A 17,051-nucleotide genomic window follows, 5' to 3' on the forward strand; every position below is an offset into this window, starting at 1 on the left:
GGGTCACCTTGTCTCAAATGCAAAAAGATTTCAGTGCTCAACGCCTGTCCTACCATCACTAGGCAGGCTTTCTTGGGAATATTCATCTGTATTTTAGTCTATATGCATCATATATAAAAAAAAACACCTGATTAAACCTGAATATCGTCCAACTCTGTGCCTCCCCACCTTTCTGGGAGCAGGAGCGTGTCCTGCCCAAATCAGAAATTACGAAAAACTGGATCTCCAACTGAAACATCATCTTAAGAAGTCAACATCTGATCAAGCCTGAACTTTCCAGATTCACAAACTGGTGCCCTTAAACAATCCCCATTTGGAAACACAGCAAAGACATGGAATGCGGTCATGGTACAAAACCGAGAACCAAGAATCTTAAACAGCACTGCCTTAAATACTTTACATGGGCTGCATCCAGGACATAAAATGTAACCATTGATAAGTGCAAGCTGAATATCTTGTCTCTCTCATCTATATTTTTATATTGCAATTCGTGTTGACTGTACCTCCACCGGGTCTTTTTATCACTGTATTTTTCCAGAAGCGTTCAGTCACTCAATGTCCAGGGTGTTGACACGATGAATTAAGAACGAAAATTAATATAATCAAATAGTAAGTCACCACCCCAGTCCAAAAATGGAAAAGTTCATATATGAAACTGCTTATTTAATGAAAACATATTTCTTTAGTGTTGTCACATTTTCATCACAAATTAGGGCTGCAACACACCATCAATCAACCAATTGCGACCACAGAAGGTGCTCAATCACCCCTACAGTGTACACTGTCCAAAATATGGCCATGAAAAGGGTCAAGTCAAGTGATGGGCCAAAGTAATTTTCCAAATCCATTACAGGTTTAGAACATGAAAATATTAAGAAAAACAGTTTTGAATCTTTATATCTCATATATATATATTACTCTCCTAAAAAACAAATGACTATATTTACAGTTAAAAAACTGAATGATCTTAATGATCATACTCCAACCTTATTTAACAGAGCTAAAGATTTAGCAAGTGCTCATATATAAACCAGAACACCAGCAAGCTTTCGTTCCCTTCCTTATGTGTTTGCAGACAAGTAATAGCCCTTCTTGTGTCTTCTTACGATTTGATTAGGGAGCAGCAGGGAAGCATAGTCTAGCATACATTTAATGAGGCAAAGGCAACTTTGTGAACAGTATATATTCTATCTTATTGAGAACCATGTAGTTTCTCTTCTCGCTGCCATTAGTCCAGAGAAATGCCAAAGTGTCCAAAACAAGCTCAAAATAAATCAGACATGGCCATCATAATTCATAAATCCACATCCAGTCCTAATGATCACTGTAAGCGACCGACCGAGCTGAGTGTCCAGTTAATCCATAAACTGAAATCTTTATTGTTCTGAGATATGGGTGACTAGATGTCTGTGGAGAAGCGTTGATCCCTTGAAATCCACCAACCAGGCAGCGTATTAATCCACACACCAGGAAACCAGCCTTACTGGTGTAACAATGCCTCAGTTTCATTTCAAAATAGACCACAAAAGACCTCAACATGGGTAGATGTCCTGCAGAACTTGCTGGGATGGCGACTTGGCAGGAACAAATCCTGCTGGAAAATATTGAAAATATACGGCTACTGTTTAGCTGCTCAATAATCGAGTGTAGAACGTCCTGTAATCCAAGAAGCCACAACACAATGATAGCAAGAAAGGGATAACACTCAGATGTCCATGCAAAGTAGCACAGGGTGTGCCGCGACAAATGTGGCAAACTGGTACGAACCTGTAATTATACCTGTTATGGAAGAAAGAAAAAAAAAAAGGTAGTTAGTTGCCGTATCCATGTTAATTAATTTTCTTAGATTGAATGTAAAAAATTTGATTTTGGAGCTTTAGTCTATTGACTCTATTCTACCATGTAGCAAGAACTTACTATTTTCACCAATTTCTGGCTGCAAATGAATAACAACCATGTTGATGATGCAACATTTGGCAGAAAATAATGGATAGCCACACAAGATCAACAAGTAACTCGCCAATAAGAAAGTGAACGTATACATTTTCAAGGAAGGCACTACCACTTATGAACTACTGAAAATATTGCAAAGATAGTAACCGGATACACGAGGCACTATAAAAGCTCTCTCAGACCATCTAGATCTGGCTGTGGAAAGAGGGAAACTGTTTTAAATGTACAGAAATTTAGAAGATACGTTTATTACTACTAATTAACTTCAATCGTAGGAATGCATTGCTGTTGCTATTATCCAATGCTGTGAATGGTTGGAACCCCTTTACGTGTGTACAACAATCTAGAGTTAACACAGTTTGTTTTGACTCACAGAGAAATGCCAATCAAACAGAAAGATACCCAAGACATTGATATCTATACCCAAATGCCAGGTCTACAGCAGTGAAATTAAGAAGAGCGTGTCACAAACTTGTATATGTTGGTATTCGAGTAACACTTTAAATGATTCTAGTGCTAACAGCATATGATACTAGCCCATGCAGGAGAATAAAAGTGAACCTACCAAAGTTAACTAGTCCCTTATCTATGTTGCCCGAACACAAATGGAGATTTTTAAGAATTGTGTAAAAATGCAAGCACCGTGGTTCTAAACCAGTTTATTGAAATGGAAGAAAAGTATACAGAAAAATATGAGCACTTCATTTGTTGAGACTTTCTAATGCCTGCCACATCAGCACCTCTCCCACAAAAAAGCACTCAAAACAACTTGTTTCGGGGACCTCAAACTATATTCCCCCTCTTGACCTGGGTCGACTTAACCCTCCAGATTATACAAATCAACAGACCCACCCCCCCGCCCCAATCCCAGGAGACCAGATGCCACAAAACAAAACTCAACCAAAGTTCTAGGGAAAAAATAACTTCTGGTCAGCAAACACCTCGATTACATGCGCCCTCATCATCATCCAACCCTAAGTTTTCACCACCATTGATTTTCAAAACTTAGTAGAGCGACAGTTTATCACCGAATTATGAAGAGCTAAGTAGAGGTCATTCAATACTACTGCAAGGCTTAAGACTAAACAGAGTGTTGTGGATCTTAAGCACATCAACGGGATTCTAGGAAAGGACCAGAAATCACAAAAGTTTGAGGCTACTTGACAAATAATTGCACACAACATGTTCTTCGATTGCCACGAAAATGCATGCCATCCAGATCACCCCCAAGATAGTTGAATAAACCTATTTACACATTTGAGTCAATAAAGTCATCCTTCCCCATTTGACCCGCTCTTAATTCCTTCTTTAACTCATAACCAACCACGAAGTTGAAATCACACATGGCCATCAAAGTTTCCTAAAGTTGGCATTGTTACCAAATGTGTGCAGAACAGAACCACACAGTCTTCGTATAGCTACTATCAAAACTGATCTCATTTCAGGAACCACCCTGACCACTTGATACCTATTCTAAATTCTCTTACCATTCTAATTGTTCCACACTCCTCACCAATACCAATGTGGGTGTCATCCGAAACGCATAGCTTGAGACAACTATGTGAGTGTGCCCCCAGTGTTTCACAATGCCATCCACAGTACACACATTCATAGTGTCTGTATGCCCTATACAGGCAGGGTTTAGGTCTTGCATAAATCACAAAGCAGACTAACCATTGTTTCTCACTTCACAGTAGATATTGTTTGTCTCACAAACAAGCTACTCGACAGTAGATTTAAAAGGCACATTGGCAGGATAAACAGAGGTGCCGGGCCACGCCGGGACAGATATCAAGCCTGAGGTGGTTCTACGAACAATATTGGTGCATGAGAGTAAGATTCAATGTATTTGTTAAGTATCACAATGAATTTAAAACTATCTCAGTCAGTGACCGGCTTGGAAAGATACATACAGCAGAAATACAGGTAACTGCAGGAGGGGCTTTATCCTAGCAATGGAATATCAGATTGACCGTTCTGAATGGGATTAAAACCAGATGTTTCTATTCTGCATGTAATTCGCTGAAATCCAGCATTAAACTCCTTTCTCAGAAATATAGAGAGTGTAACCTGGAGAATACATTTACATCTCTGTAACAGGCCCCAAAAATATGGTACATGGCATTTTAACTGGCTACTTGGGCTTTTTATTTGGCTGCTAGTTTTCATATTTTTTAACTTCTTCACTATTTTACCAATCCCAGCTGCTCTCTGAAAGTTCTAGTTTATTTTCATCAGCAGTCTCTCCTTTCTTCTTTCATTTGTGTTGTTTAGGTCTGTTCATTCAACTACTTTCCATTCCGCTTTTATAGTCCTAAATAATTTAGTTCTGCATTCTCCAACCCCGAGCATCTCTCAATATTTGTGTCGTCTGCTTTTTTCATGTGTGGCACTTTTCTTTCATCACCCCCTTGTAATGTCCCTGTAATAGTTCAGTATTTCCGCAAGTTTATTTTAATCTCTTTTGCTTTTATTTTCTCTTTTGCTTCTGCGTGCCGTTTCAACTACACTAGCCTGTCCGCTTGATCTTCTCTCTCACTTTTCAGTTTTGTTCTCCCGATTGCTTCTCCCTTCTGTGTGGATAGGTACTGGTAAATCAGTTAGTGATGCAGAACTTAAGTTTTGAGCTTGTGCAGACAGGTCCTCAAGAGTATATGTCAGAGGCACACAGGAAACAAAGACTTGGAGGCAAAGGTCCCAGCCATGGGACAGGCCATAGACCCAAACTGGTTTTAACGGTTTTGCCCAATGATGAATCTACTTATGTTGCTCAGTATCCTTTTTGGTTGGGAGCACATTTTATATTTTACTTTACTTAGAAAGGCCCATTCACACGTATGCGGACATTCAGATTAACCCCAAGAATAGGCTTCCAACTTGAAGCCTTCTCGCCGTATTCAAGGGCCTGAAAGTCCTGAAGAGAGTGTGTGTGGGGTCTACTCTTTTTTCAACACAGTAGAGTCCTTTTGAGCATTTCCCACCACCCCTTTCAATCATATAGGTTTGCCAAATTAAAGATATTTGCAGTGTTAACTTGCTCAACCATGTGCGCTGCCAAGACAATGCTACAGGAAGAGGTTCTCTTCCAACTTCAGGGAACACAGGTAAATCCTCCAGAGCCTTACATGGTAGTACCTGTTGGCTATCAGGGATATGCAAAATTGACTAAGGCAATGTAAAATAAGATGGCATCAAGGGCAGCCAACTCAAGTACATACTATAGTGGGAAGCCTCATCTAAAGCCAAAATAACCAAATATAACATGCAGATTTATACTTGACATGTTCCGTTGAGTCGTGGAGCAAGGAAACATTTAAAAATACTCTGCCGCGCCTTAAAATGCCCGACAGATCAAGGTGTCATCTAGCGCTTCTAAAAGTTCTGATTGGTTATTAATCCTGGTATGTGGAAATATTTACAGATTATAACTTTGTTTGCTAGCTTTGGTTCACCAGTGCGACCGCCATATTTTAAAAGGTGGTCTTGGACTGGTGTCCATCTGTACATGGAGGCTATCATTTCTGAGAAAAAGCACTGCAGAACGCTGAATTGAAGTGTATAGATGATATTTCCAATATTTTCAGTTTTTGAAAGAAGCAGTCTTATTTGAGGATTTGCAAATCGACTGCCTGTATTTTCTCTGAAATCAATAAAAGTTAAGGAAGGAAAACCCTTTGCGATTAGGTGGAGTATCCAGAACAATGCGGTTATTTAGTTTAAAGTTTTCTCTTCTAAGCTTCGGGAATCAGGAGCAGTCACACCTTTCCGTAGCATTATCTCACATGCTTTTTAGTTTGCTGCCAACCATGTGTCATGCAAAAATGGCACACAGCAAAATGCATAACAGACATAAAATAATGAATTCTCAGAACCCGAAGGAAATATCTTTTTTTTTTGGTAGCAGAACATTTTTCTTTCGCAATCAGTTTGGTATTACAGCATCTCTCATTGTTTCAGATCTGATACTTTCTTCATCTAATTTTTCCTTTTAACTGCCGGAGGTATCACATTGGAAATGCCTTGCCAAGTGCCAATCTCAACCAAAAATGAAGCACATTCTTTCATACTTGCCTAACAATCCCAACAGTTTAAAAGAGCCCTTTCCCCGCAGTAGTACAGCTTTAACACTAAGAAGGGCCAAAAGTGGCACATCAACTAAGATAGATGCTGAACCTTTGTGAATCTATCACAAACAATTCATACATTTATCACCTTTAGAGTAAAATCAACCAATTTAAAGAAGATCCATTTTTGAAACAAGTAACTTTTATAAACTTTATTACATAAATAAGGTAGCTGTGGTCTGTTGCAAATCGACGGTACTGCTGCTAGAATAGTTCTGAACCAAGCAGCTGACGTATTAGCAACCGAAAAATTCTACTCAAAGATATGTAGGTGCATTGTTTTCAAATGCTGCCTCTCACACCGTAGTAACATTGTGAGCATACTAGTCCACTTCGAGTTCTTCGCGCTCACAAGATCAAACTAAGAATGAACAAGTCATGTGTTTACATTATTAATAATTGACTGCTTTGCACTCTTCAAAGAAATATTTTTTGGAATGCATGTTGTCGAGTTTTGGAAACAGCTCATTTGGAACTTACAAGTGTATTATGCGTGGCCTAATGCTAGAAACCTATTTGGTGTGGTGCAAGCAACTGGAAATCCGACTTGAAAGACAGATGCTTTATTTTGGACACAGTGCCCTAGCCTCTCGTGTGGATTCACTTCTTTAATGTCTTGCTGCAAATGCTCACAAGAGGTTCTCACTGTAGCACTAACGGCGACACCAAATATTTGATCATAGTGTTGAAATACTGGTCACAATTCCAAACGGATCAATGCCTCCTCAAGTGAAAGCCCCTAGAAGTGTGCAGGAAGATTTGTCCAGAAGAAATAGAGGGAAAGGCAATAACTATTTCAAAATAAAAGATGACTTACTATTTACCACAAAATTTACTCATACCTAAATGACGTTATTTTGTGAACAAGTCTCTACTATGCAAAAGGCCCAAAGTAGATGCTGATCTTTGAGGGAGAGCATTTTCTTGATCTACACCCAATCTCCATATTCCAAAGATCATTTGTAGAAATACAACCAATACCACCAAATCATTGAGGCACCATTAACTAAAGCGAGTAGAAAGAGCAACACCCTGCCAGAATAAATACCTAAGGGTCCTCTAAAGGATCCACAACTGTTGTATGGGGAGCAGACTTAACAGAACATCAGAGCCAGTGACATCCAACAAGTGTGAATCAGTCAATGCTTTTTATAGAAAATATATATTTTTATTTATTTTTGGACAGTCTGACATTTCTAAAAAAACATTCAATAAATACATAATCAGATTCAAAGGATGCGATCAGTGCTATTTTTTTTGTATCGTAAACAACAAGACATACTCATACAGTTTCAATGTTCCACTCACTCCAGGGCAATTCTAGGGACTCAGCAAACACTCATACCTACAAGGGATCATTCAAACTCAACCACATTCAAACAATTCATTTAGATGTAAATAGCATAGCCTGGAACTAAAGAATGGAATTATAGTTGCATGGACGGGCGTGCATGGGTAAGAAGGCAGATTTGGGTGGTAAATTGTTGTCCACAGGGACTCAAATGCTGCAGTTCTTAGAAGAAGCGCCGACGCGCGTTTCGGTGTAAAGCACCTTCGTCAGGGCGGGCAGATACAGCCATGGAGGGGAACAAACAAGCTGGGGTCAAGAAGATTTCAAATGAACAAGAAGTTCAAAGGGTCCGTATTTTCCAAGTCTGATATGGAGGGATTTCTGTTCAGCCGAAGAGAAAATCCTATTTTTCTTTCCTTTAAATAGTAGTGGGGATGTTCAACAAAAGTGGTTATCGTTCTTCTTTGTAGTTGGATATCGTATGGTAGACGATCAAATACTGGTGATTGTCTCCTGGGTTTCTAAAGTAATGCTTCCAACCACTTCCACTGATGATTGGAAAGGGAAGTAAAACGGTGCACTGGGAGCCTATTTGTGAAAATTCAGATAGGTTTCCCATTCCCTCCTTGTTAATCTAGGCAATGGTAGCAAAGCCAGTGTACTTCAGAATTACTTTGCCTACAATAAAAGTAGATGCGAGGAAAAACAGTCTGTGGCAGGCGTGTCTTATTTCAACCTCCCTCAATTTCAACTTCCCTATACAGGCTTACAAAGGGATAAACAGATTCCGTTGGTGAGCAAAACACGGTCAAAATATTGGAAGAATACTTTAGTATGGGTAAACAAAACAACGGGAAAAAGGAACAGCTCTGTGCTGTTCGACAACAATACAGATAAACCGGACGTGGTGGCTGCAATCCAACATCTGAATTTTTTTACCCACTATATTTTTAAAATCTGGACTGTACATAGAATAGCCATGAACTAAACATCCTTGTTATGTGAACTTTTATTCCATACATGGCCTAAGGGCTTCCTGAACATGTACCACAAAACACTACCTCCAGTAACTTGTATGCAATTGTAGGGTCAAAGTCTAAAAATCCATTAAGACGTCAACTCGGTAGAAGTAACATGAGCCGGGAAAAGAAAACATTGCAGGAGGTCTCCAAACACCTGAAGGAATTGAAATTGAGTTTGCCAACTTCACAGTAATGCAGCCTACAATAAGACATTAGTGTAGACCACGAATGCCTTGAAATACATCAGTCACATAGCTTCCTACACAGCCAGGATCTGACTTGCAAATATGTTTCTCTAATACAGTAAGGTGAATCTCAAGCCCACCTGTATTTCTCCACATCACTTTCTGCAAAGAACCAGAATGTGTGGAATCTCCACCGCTGTGCTGAAGATCTGAAGAAAATATCCAGGCATGGAACAAATATTTGGTCATAAACTATATGACTCATGCTGTGGTCTTCTTCTTGATTAGTGTAACTATTTTTCAATGTCCAATTTGTTTTTCAAGAATTCTATTTTGTTCAGGACATTTCTTCATCAGGGTTCAAGTGGTTTATACAGGGCGCAAGAAAAGACTTGGCAACACTTGCTATATTAGCCATCCCAACATCAGATTCCTCCATACCACAGTAGGATGCTCAATTTCCTGTTAAACTGGGTTCCTCTATCTAGTCTGACTAAAATATCTACATGACAACACGTTAGTTCACTCTTAATTTAGCATGGACGAGTGGAATGATTATCATATTGTGGCTTTGCAAATTAATATCCAAGGTTCTCAGTTCAAGTGATACCCTACAGTGGCACAAAGGATATACACAGGCATTGAGTTAACCGTAGAACCTAGATTGAAATCGAGTAGTACATATATATATTGTAAATTCAGTACCCCCAAAAAAGCAAGGCTAAAAAGCCACAAAATCGTCTGACCCCATATGAAATCATCCCATTTCCAAAAGGAATGGGGTGCAGAAGCTGCGGGTCATTAACTTGGAACACATCTTCCAAATGTAGAAAGATTACCTGCGAACCTTTAGGTCAGAACACCTATACAATTTTTCTGTGCTCAGTACTGTTATAGTCTTCCCTTTACGGATCTACTGGCCAAAATAACTACAACACTATTTTCAAGGCTGGTCATTCATCTTGCTTTGGTAATGGAAGGCTCCAATATTTTCCATTCACCTAACTGCAAAGAATCTAAAAGAGAAGGTTGCTTCTAAATATTTTGTTTAGTTACAAAATGTGAAAAAATGCTTTTTTTAGCCATGGTGTCTAAGAAAATAATGTAACTCAAACAAATGCTTTCCACATTTCATCCGAGACGCACACTAATAAAGTACACACGACCATCAGCACATTTGGTCATCTGTGAGGTTAACATAGGAAGTGCATTAGACTAGTCTAGATTACCAGCATTGATACATGTTAGAATTCTTTTATCATTTCAAAAACCAGCCAGATGTTCTGGACAAACCAACTACCTGCATCGCACCCTCGAGCTAACACCTAGAGCACCGAGGTGCTTCATTTCAGCTCTAAAGACTCCTTCAGCACCCAAAATTGCTACAAATGTGAAACAGAACCAAGTCCCCCTTTCAATCAGAATTGAAACCGTTTGTGCCTGTAACCTCTACAGTCTGTTTATTATGGTATAAATCTTGGAGATCACTATCTTGAATTATACCCATTCTAAAACAAGTTTATCATCCTATACTTAGGATTGCACAGACATGATACTTTTTTTGAGATCCTATTTCTTGCTAAATAAATGCCGAATAGTCCTGTTTGCCATACGTGTGGTAACTCCAAAAAGTAGATATGCAACTGAACTGCTCAGTCTTTAAATCAATTTCTGAATGCTGTTCCTGCCTAGCCAAGATGACTTCCGAAGACTTATTAGTTGTCATCACCTAGAGAGATTTGTAATGGCAAGTGCAGATTTGGAAAATTTAGAAATAACTAGAAAATGTGATTGAACACAATTGTACACACGAATATCGCACTGAGAGTGGCTGGACATTCATGAGAAAAGTTCAGCTCAATCACTTTCTTAATCCTTACTATAAAGTCCAGGTTAATGCCAAGCGATGAGGAAGTAAATGTCAGATTGCTGGAGTGCTTTATGAGATTTGATCAAAATCAGTATTTTGTTGTTCCCATGTAGGCATCAGCCTGTGCGGACATGCACAAATCTGATTGTTCTGCACTTCTCTATTGCAAAGTCAAGTCCATCACCATTTGAAGTCAAACACCAGATACAGGATTCCTGGAACTTTTAGTTAAAGGTGTGCTAAGTGATCGGATATAAACTTAATGTGGGTTTAGCATCGCCACCTTCGCTTTTTAAATTACACACAATCCCATTTTAATCTAATATCTGTACCACGGAAAGCCATGATAATGCATGACTGGTACGATATTATAAAATACAACCTACGTCCAGAGCACATTTCCTAAACTCATGGCATGGTTCCATGTGCTTCAAGAACTATGACCATCTCCATCAATGGTAGTCAAACACCATAGCAGGGATGTTACAGTTTTTGAACATTTTGGGCTGTTGTCACTACCTTTACCAACGGCAGCATCAGCATGGATAGCTTTTTTATGCTGACTTTGGTAATCATCGGGTATAGATCTTATACAGCTGAGATAATTCTGAAGTGACCACTACCAAAATATTCAGCTCATGATGACTGCCAAGAGCCATGTATAAGTGGCTTGAAACCTGGAGATTAAATACAACTGAAAAGTGTTTTCTGAAGACAAAATGTGTTTTCTAATACCAGACAGGCTTAATTTTTTTGACACTCGGAGAGACATGGGTGACTAATAATCAATTTGTCCTGAGGTGCTTGCAAGACCGTTTTTACTTCAACACATAAGGTGTCTCAAGACTGCATTCTCACAAAGTCCATACGTTTCACAGCATGGCCCTCCACTGTATTTCCTTTCACTGAAATTAAAAGTAAACCATGCAGCCTCTAAAGCGTCACTGGAGGACAGGCATTTAATACATATACTTATTTCACCCATTATTCCATTATAAGATCAAATTACTGAATCTAACACCTATTTACGTGTACTAGATTAATTTCTTTTGGAAAACATATATATGTAACTTTTGAATAGAATGTGTTGCTTGACATTCAGAGAATCAAAAAAAAGATAGTTCAGACTACATTCCACTAGAATCCGGATACATCAATCCTACTGATGGTAAAGGAGTTACAAATCTTACAAAAAGTTAATTTTTCCTTGCTCATATCTACACTTGTGTTAGATATTAGGTTCTTGAAAGTAAAAATAAAAATTTTAAACTGCCCAGCATCCAAATTGTTTCCATGTTATGTCTCAAATATGCAGTGATGAACAGTTCTGTTGAGATCTTCATCAGAAAATTGTTAAATAGAAGAGGGTCACTCCATTTTACATAGTCTTAATCCATCAATGGTAATATTGTGGGATTACAGTGTCTGTAGTTCAATGCTTCTTATATTTCACTTTCACTGTGCCGAATGGGAATATGTTTCTTGGTATTGTTCTACCCAGCTTAGTTCTTGGCTCCTTATCGCAGTTGGAACTGTGATTTGTCTCTACTGAGACGAAGTTCTTCTTGCCATCAATGGCTCTGACTGACTTCTTGGAATGGCTGGTATCAAAAGTTAAGATATTTTCAAACTGCTATCAGCCTGGCACAGGTAAATAGATGCTGGATGCAATAATTAGCAGTTCGTTCACTCATAGGTGACTGGGGGAGGATGTAGATGTTTAATATACATTTCCTTTAGTGAAACTAAGGGTTTTTGAGGCCAACTTACTTACCATTCCAAATGTAAATAATTCCAAGAGACCTGTCCTCACAATAACCTCTCTCATAAGGTACTGAAATGTTGTCATATAACTAAAACAAGGTTTCAGGAGAACGAGCTCAAAGGCAAATAAAAATGAAGGATAGGAGTTATGATTCTTAGTACATTTTTGTGCATCCAGCATACAATTAATGTAATACGTTCACAACAGAATGACTGCCAGTGGGCTTCAATTACAAACATACATTACTTTTGGTGAAAAAAAATGCAAGATAGACTGTATGGTCAAGTAACTGTAACATGGTCTCCAATCCAAATCACGTCAGGCGTGGTGACTCAAAGTAATGAATTGCAGCAACAACAAATATAGAAACATAGAAAAGTGGTGATAAGGGGCTATACAAAGGACCCAAAATATATTTTAAATCATTTAATAATGGCTTGGAACTCAATAGTTCACTTGTTTTATGCTGACCTTTCAACCACATTGGATAAATCCCACGGTCTTCATCAGGACTAGGTGAAGTTGAGAGAGCATCTGGCACTTACTGGGACTTAGCTGAGGGCAGATCCTTCTTCAGAGAAACTGATGACAATTTAAAAATCTCTAAGTTGTAGAATGGCATGATCACTGCAAGAACAAACCGCAGCTAAATCCTTTCAATGGATAAACTGCAGTTCGTGCTCACAGACATGTTCTTTTTTTATGTGGTCATTCAAGAGACTGAACGCTCTGAAATGCAATTGGGCTACAATGGAAAAATTCCAATGTGAATTAATTTAATTGTGTGAATAATACACAGAATTAAATGGATATCCCGACTTGTATTTTTAGGTTTGTGCTTATTCTCATTAATTGTTTTGATATGAAATATTCTCCAGCTGCATTGAACAATCCTGGTAGTCTTATTTTAGAATATGTTGCACTTTTATAAATCAGTTCGTTGATAATTGGAACCTCAGATCTTTGGGTTCATATAATGTTACCCCATCCAGGTTTAAGAAAGGCAGATGGTGAGGTAGTAGCTTCCCTGTAGGAGTGATTAAGCTTAGAAAACTACTCAAGACCTGGCTTTTCAACCTGTAATCTTCCCCTCACAGTATGTTCAGTTACTTTGCCTACTATTCGTGCCAAGACACCCTCGGGTATACGCAGCGCTATATAAATGGATGTAACATAATACCATAACTGTGGAAAACCTGAATGATGCAAGGCACAACATGCTTGAAATCGCTCTGCTGAAATTAGCCCCACTAGTACTTTTTGGTGAATTACAGCCATCAGGAAAATATAATTTGGTTGAACAAGTTCACAGGGTGGAGAGGTGTGGTGCAGAGGTCAGGGCATCTGACTTCAGAGCACAGGGTTCACGGTTCAATCCCCGGCTGCAGCTCAGCTCAGCACCATGTGACTCTTGGCAACAGCTCACTTAATTTCCACGATGGACCCCAGCGACTTGAGGCCAGTAAGGGTGAGTAGTTTGCGCTTTACAAATACAGATTTTAACAGTTAGAGTTTTGATGTATAGGAACAGTTCAGAAAGCAAGATCCAAGGGAGAAGGCGAAACAAATAGAAGTACAAAAAAAAAAGCAAATCAGACGAGGAAAGCTCCATACAAATGTACAAGATCTTTTAAAGAAGACGCTTATACAGCAGGCACTGAAGTACACTTTCGGGGCAGATTTTTAACCTGCTTGGACATGATCTTCACCCCAAAACTCAGCCGACAATGAAGAGAACCACAAGCAGGTTGTAGGCCACTAAACGGTTTCTCAACCACACAAGTTACTGGATAATTTGTTACACAGCACAGATGTAGAAATGGCTAATATAGACACCAATAAACTTCAGAAGCCATATAAATGCCCGCTAGAAAGGAAGCACTTAAAGAACACGTCTCCAATAAAGATGGGTCTCACTTCTGTAGCCATTGCTAAATAAACACAGGCTACTTAGATGTCCAGATAACTTAAGTGATGACAGATGCAAGGCACATGGTTCGAAAGCAAAGATCTTGTTCTGTCTCAAGGCTATGGGAACCACTGTTTAAAGAGGGGTAAAGTAGATTGAATTCCATTAGCAATGAACTGTCAAATGGAATGCAGGTGGAGTTCAGACAGTCTTCAAATGACAAAGGTCTTCAAATTGAATGGTACGTGATACTCTGACAAGCACCAGGGGGGTGGGGGGCTTAAGAAAGATCTTTTCAAACTTTGTGCAATGTCATGTCTAGATATTAAAGGTTTAAACTGTTCCTCTGACCTGTCACAGGCAAACCAATCTATTAAATAATAAAAACAGTCAAAACCTTAGATGGACAATGGCGCATTCAAAGGATAGCACAGTCTTTATGTAATGCTATGCAGGTATTCTTCAAAGTAACATGGCTAAGGTTGCAGGAAGCCATTGCTTTAACTGGTGTTTGCATTAACTGAGCCAGTACATACTAACTTCAACCCACACTGAGAGCCCAGTCCTAGTGGGAATATGTATATGCAAAAAGCCAAAGTTATGTTTTACAAACTGTTCAATAGAGGAGAAAAAACTGGTCCAGGGATATAACAATAAAGAAATACTACCCACACCAATGGTAATAAATGGAGAATAAAAAAATACGTCCCACGCCAATGGCAATAAATGAACAATCAATGAAAGAATGTTCATCTGTATATGCATTTTTGCTCAGGAAATGTCCCTTCAGTTCAACAAATAAAAGGTTCTTGTCTAGAAAAAAAGGACAATTAATTCCGAATTTCACCGAAAAGCCCTTAGAACATTTGGAGGTGCCGCTCGCTTAGAGGAGTTTGTTTGCCATAACCCTGCTCGTGCTACTGGAGTAGCTGTTACCTGTTCCACTCTTGTGATTCCTGCCGGTGAAAGGAGTTTCCAGCACGAGGCCGCAGAGGAGGCGAGAGGCGCGGCCCCTGGACTGCGAGGACCAGCCTCCAAAATCCTCAGCTGTGTCCTCTTCCCGGGTGAGCCGCGCCCCCTCCCAGTGCCCGCCCCCACCGAAGTGCTCTTTACTCCTCGCGGCCCCCGCTTCGCGGGAGCCGCTCGCTTAGAGGAGTTTGTTTGCCATAACCCTGCTCGTGCTACTGGAGTAGCTGTTACCTGTTCCACTCTTGTGATTCCTGCCGGTGAAAGGAGTTTCCAGCGCGAGGCCGCAGAGGAGGCGAGAGGCGCAGCCCCGGGACTGCGAGGACCAGCCTCCAAAATACTCAGCTGTGTCCTCTTCCCGGGTGAGCCGCGCCCCCTCCCAGTGCCACGCCCCCTCTCTACCCGGGAGTACTTTAGTAAGATCAGTGACGCGCAACGCGCGCGGAGCCAAGCGCGGAGCTAAGCCCGGGCCAAGGGCGGGCCCGTTGTTGCCCGTTAGTGCCCGGCAGTGACCGGACCGGGCCACCTCTCTTGGCTCTTCACACCGTCCCAATATTCAACTTCTAAGCTTCCACACATGTCCGTCATGCCCGGTAAAACTAAAACAGCGATGGCCGTAGCCCAAATAACTGGGCCTATAGACCAATTTATATCCCGGGTAAATGAGACAATCGATCACAGTATCTCTTTACTGGAACGAAGAGTATCCTTGGACCTTATGAACGCTAAACGCTCGGCTTTGGGCCTGTTATCAACTGTAAGCTCACCTCCCCAGCAAACTGTATCTAATCGTTCCCTTCCATTGCCTCAACCTATTGTTGGTCCACTTACAGTTCCAAACTTAGTTGACTTATCAGTCTCTCAACTAGAGTCTGATTCATCATTTGTTGACCTAGAGGCCACTCCAGACCTTGAAGCTTGCCAATCAATTGAAAGGCCAGAGCCCATCAAAGACAAATGCCCTCAAGCATCAGGGGAAGGAGACATTCCTGTATCGTCTGGACCAAGGAATATACCTAAGACCAAGAAAAAACCTAAAACCAACACCAGGAACCATAATCTTGTGTCACCAGCTCCAACTTCAATTTCAGGTATTCCTTGTTGGGTCGAAAATATGGTAGCAGACTTAAAATCAGATCTTGAAGCTACTATATCGGCTCAAATTAAGCCCTTAATGTCAAAAATCGATAGACTAACATCCCTAATCAACACTAAATGGACTAACAAGTCAAGTGGAAATGTGACCACTCAGCTACAAGGGAAAACCAAAGAAGTCTCCTTGGTGAATAACATCGATATTAACCTATCTAAAGTCCCTACTGCAAAAACCAAAGTTATATCTGAAAAACCAGGAGCAGCACCGCTCCATCAGGCTCAAAGGGGGGAAAAAGTTCCTGCGCCTTTACCAACTCCTAGTGGTAAAGACCCAATTATAAAGCCTCAAACACCACACGGCTCCAAAAAAGTATCTAACGCACAAGTTACTACTTGTGTAACGATATATCTGTAAGAGACATTAGTTAGTGATAGATTCCTTACCTTAGAATATCCCCAGGCGTCAGACTGGATCCGGAAATTTTTGCGTAGCAATACCCCTGCGCGCTGGTAGGCGTCGTCTGCGGCTCCGCGTCCGTCGTCGGCGTCGTGAGCGCCGGGATGACGTCATTGGAGTATATAGACGGCGCCCATGCGCGCTGACGTCAGTTCTGATAACACAGCTTTTCCGCGCCAGATACGCAGAGCCATGATAGAACTAACACTGGTGCCATTGAAACTAGGGCCCTGAAAGGGGATGACCTTAACCCTAAATATCGGTTCGCAGAACGGGGAGGATGGGAGGGCGGTAAGGAATCTATCACTAACTAATGTCTCTTACAGATATATCGTTACACAAGTAGTAACTTGTGCATCTGAAAGAGACACGTTAGTGATAGATTCCTTACCTTAGAATAGATACCCCAGCAAT

At 40.3% G+C, this 17,051-nt stretch overlaps 1 protein-coding gene across 1 annotated transcript in view; it reads right to left on the reverse strand.

Annotated features, from left to right (window-relative positions):
* Positions 1–651: 651 nt before the first annotated feature.
* The window catches only part of RPRD2 (regulation of nuclear pre-mRNA domain containing 2), a 476,068-nt gene continuing 459,668 nt past the window's right edge, over positions 652–17,051 (reverse strand). Inside the window, exon 12 of the transcript XR_015302626.1 lies at positions 652–1,779. The gene's annotated coding sequence lies outside the window, so the exon portion shown is untranslated. The remainder of the gene's footprint in view (positions 1,780–17,051) is intronic.

The sequence above is a fragment of the Lissotriton vulgaris genome, chromosome 12 (assembly GCF_964263255.1).
Source record: "Lissotriton vulgaris chromosome 12, aLisVul1.2, whole genome shotgun sequence".
In the NCBI taxonomy this organism is placed as follows: domain Eukaryota; kingdom Metazoa; phylum Chordata; class Amphibia; order Caudata; family Salamandridae; genus Lissotriton; species Lissotriton vulgaris.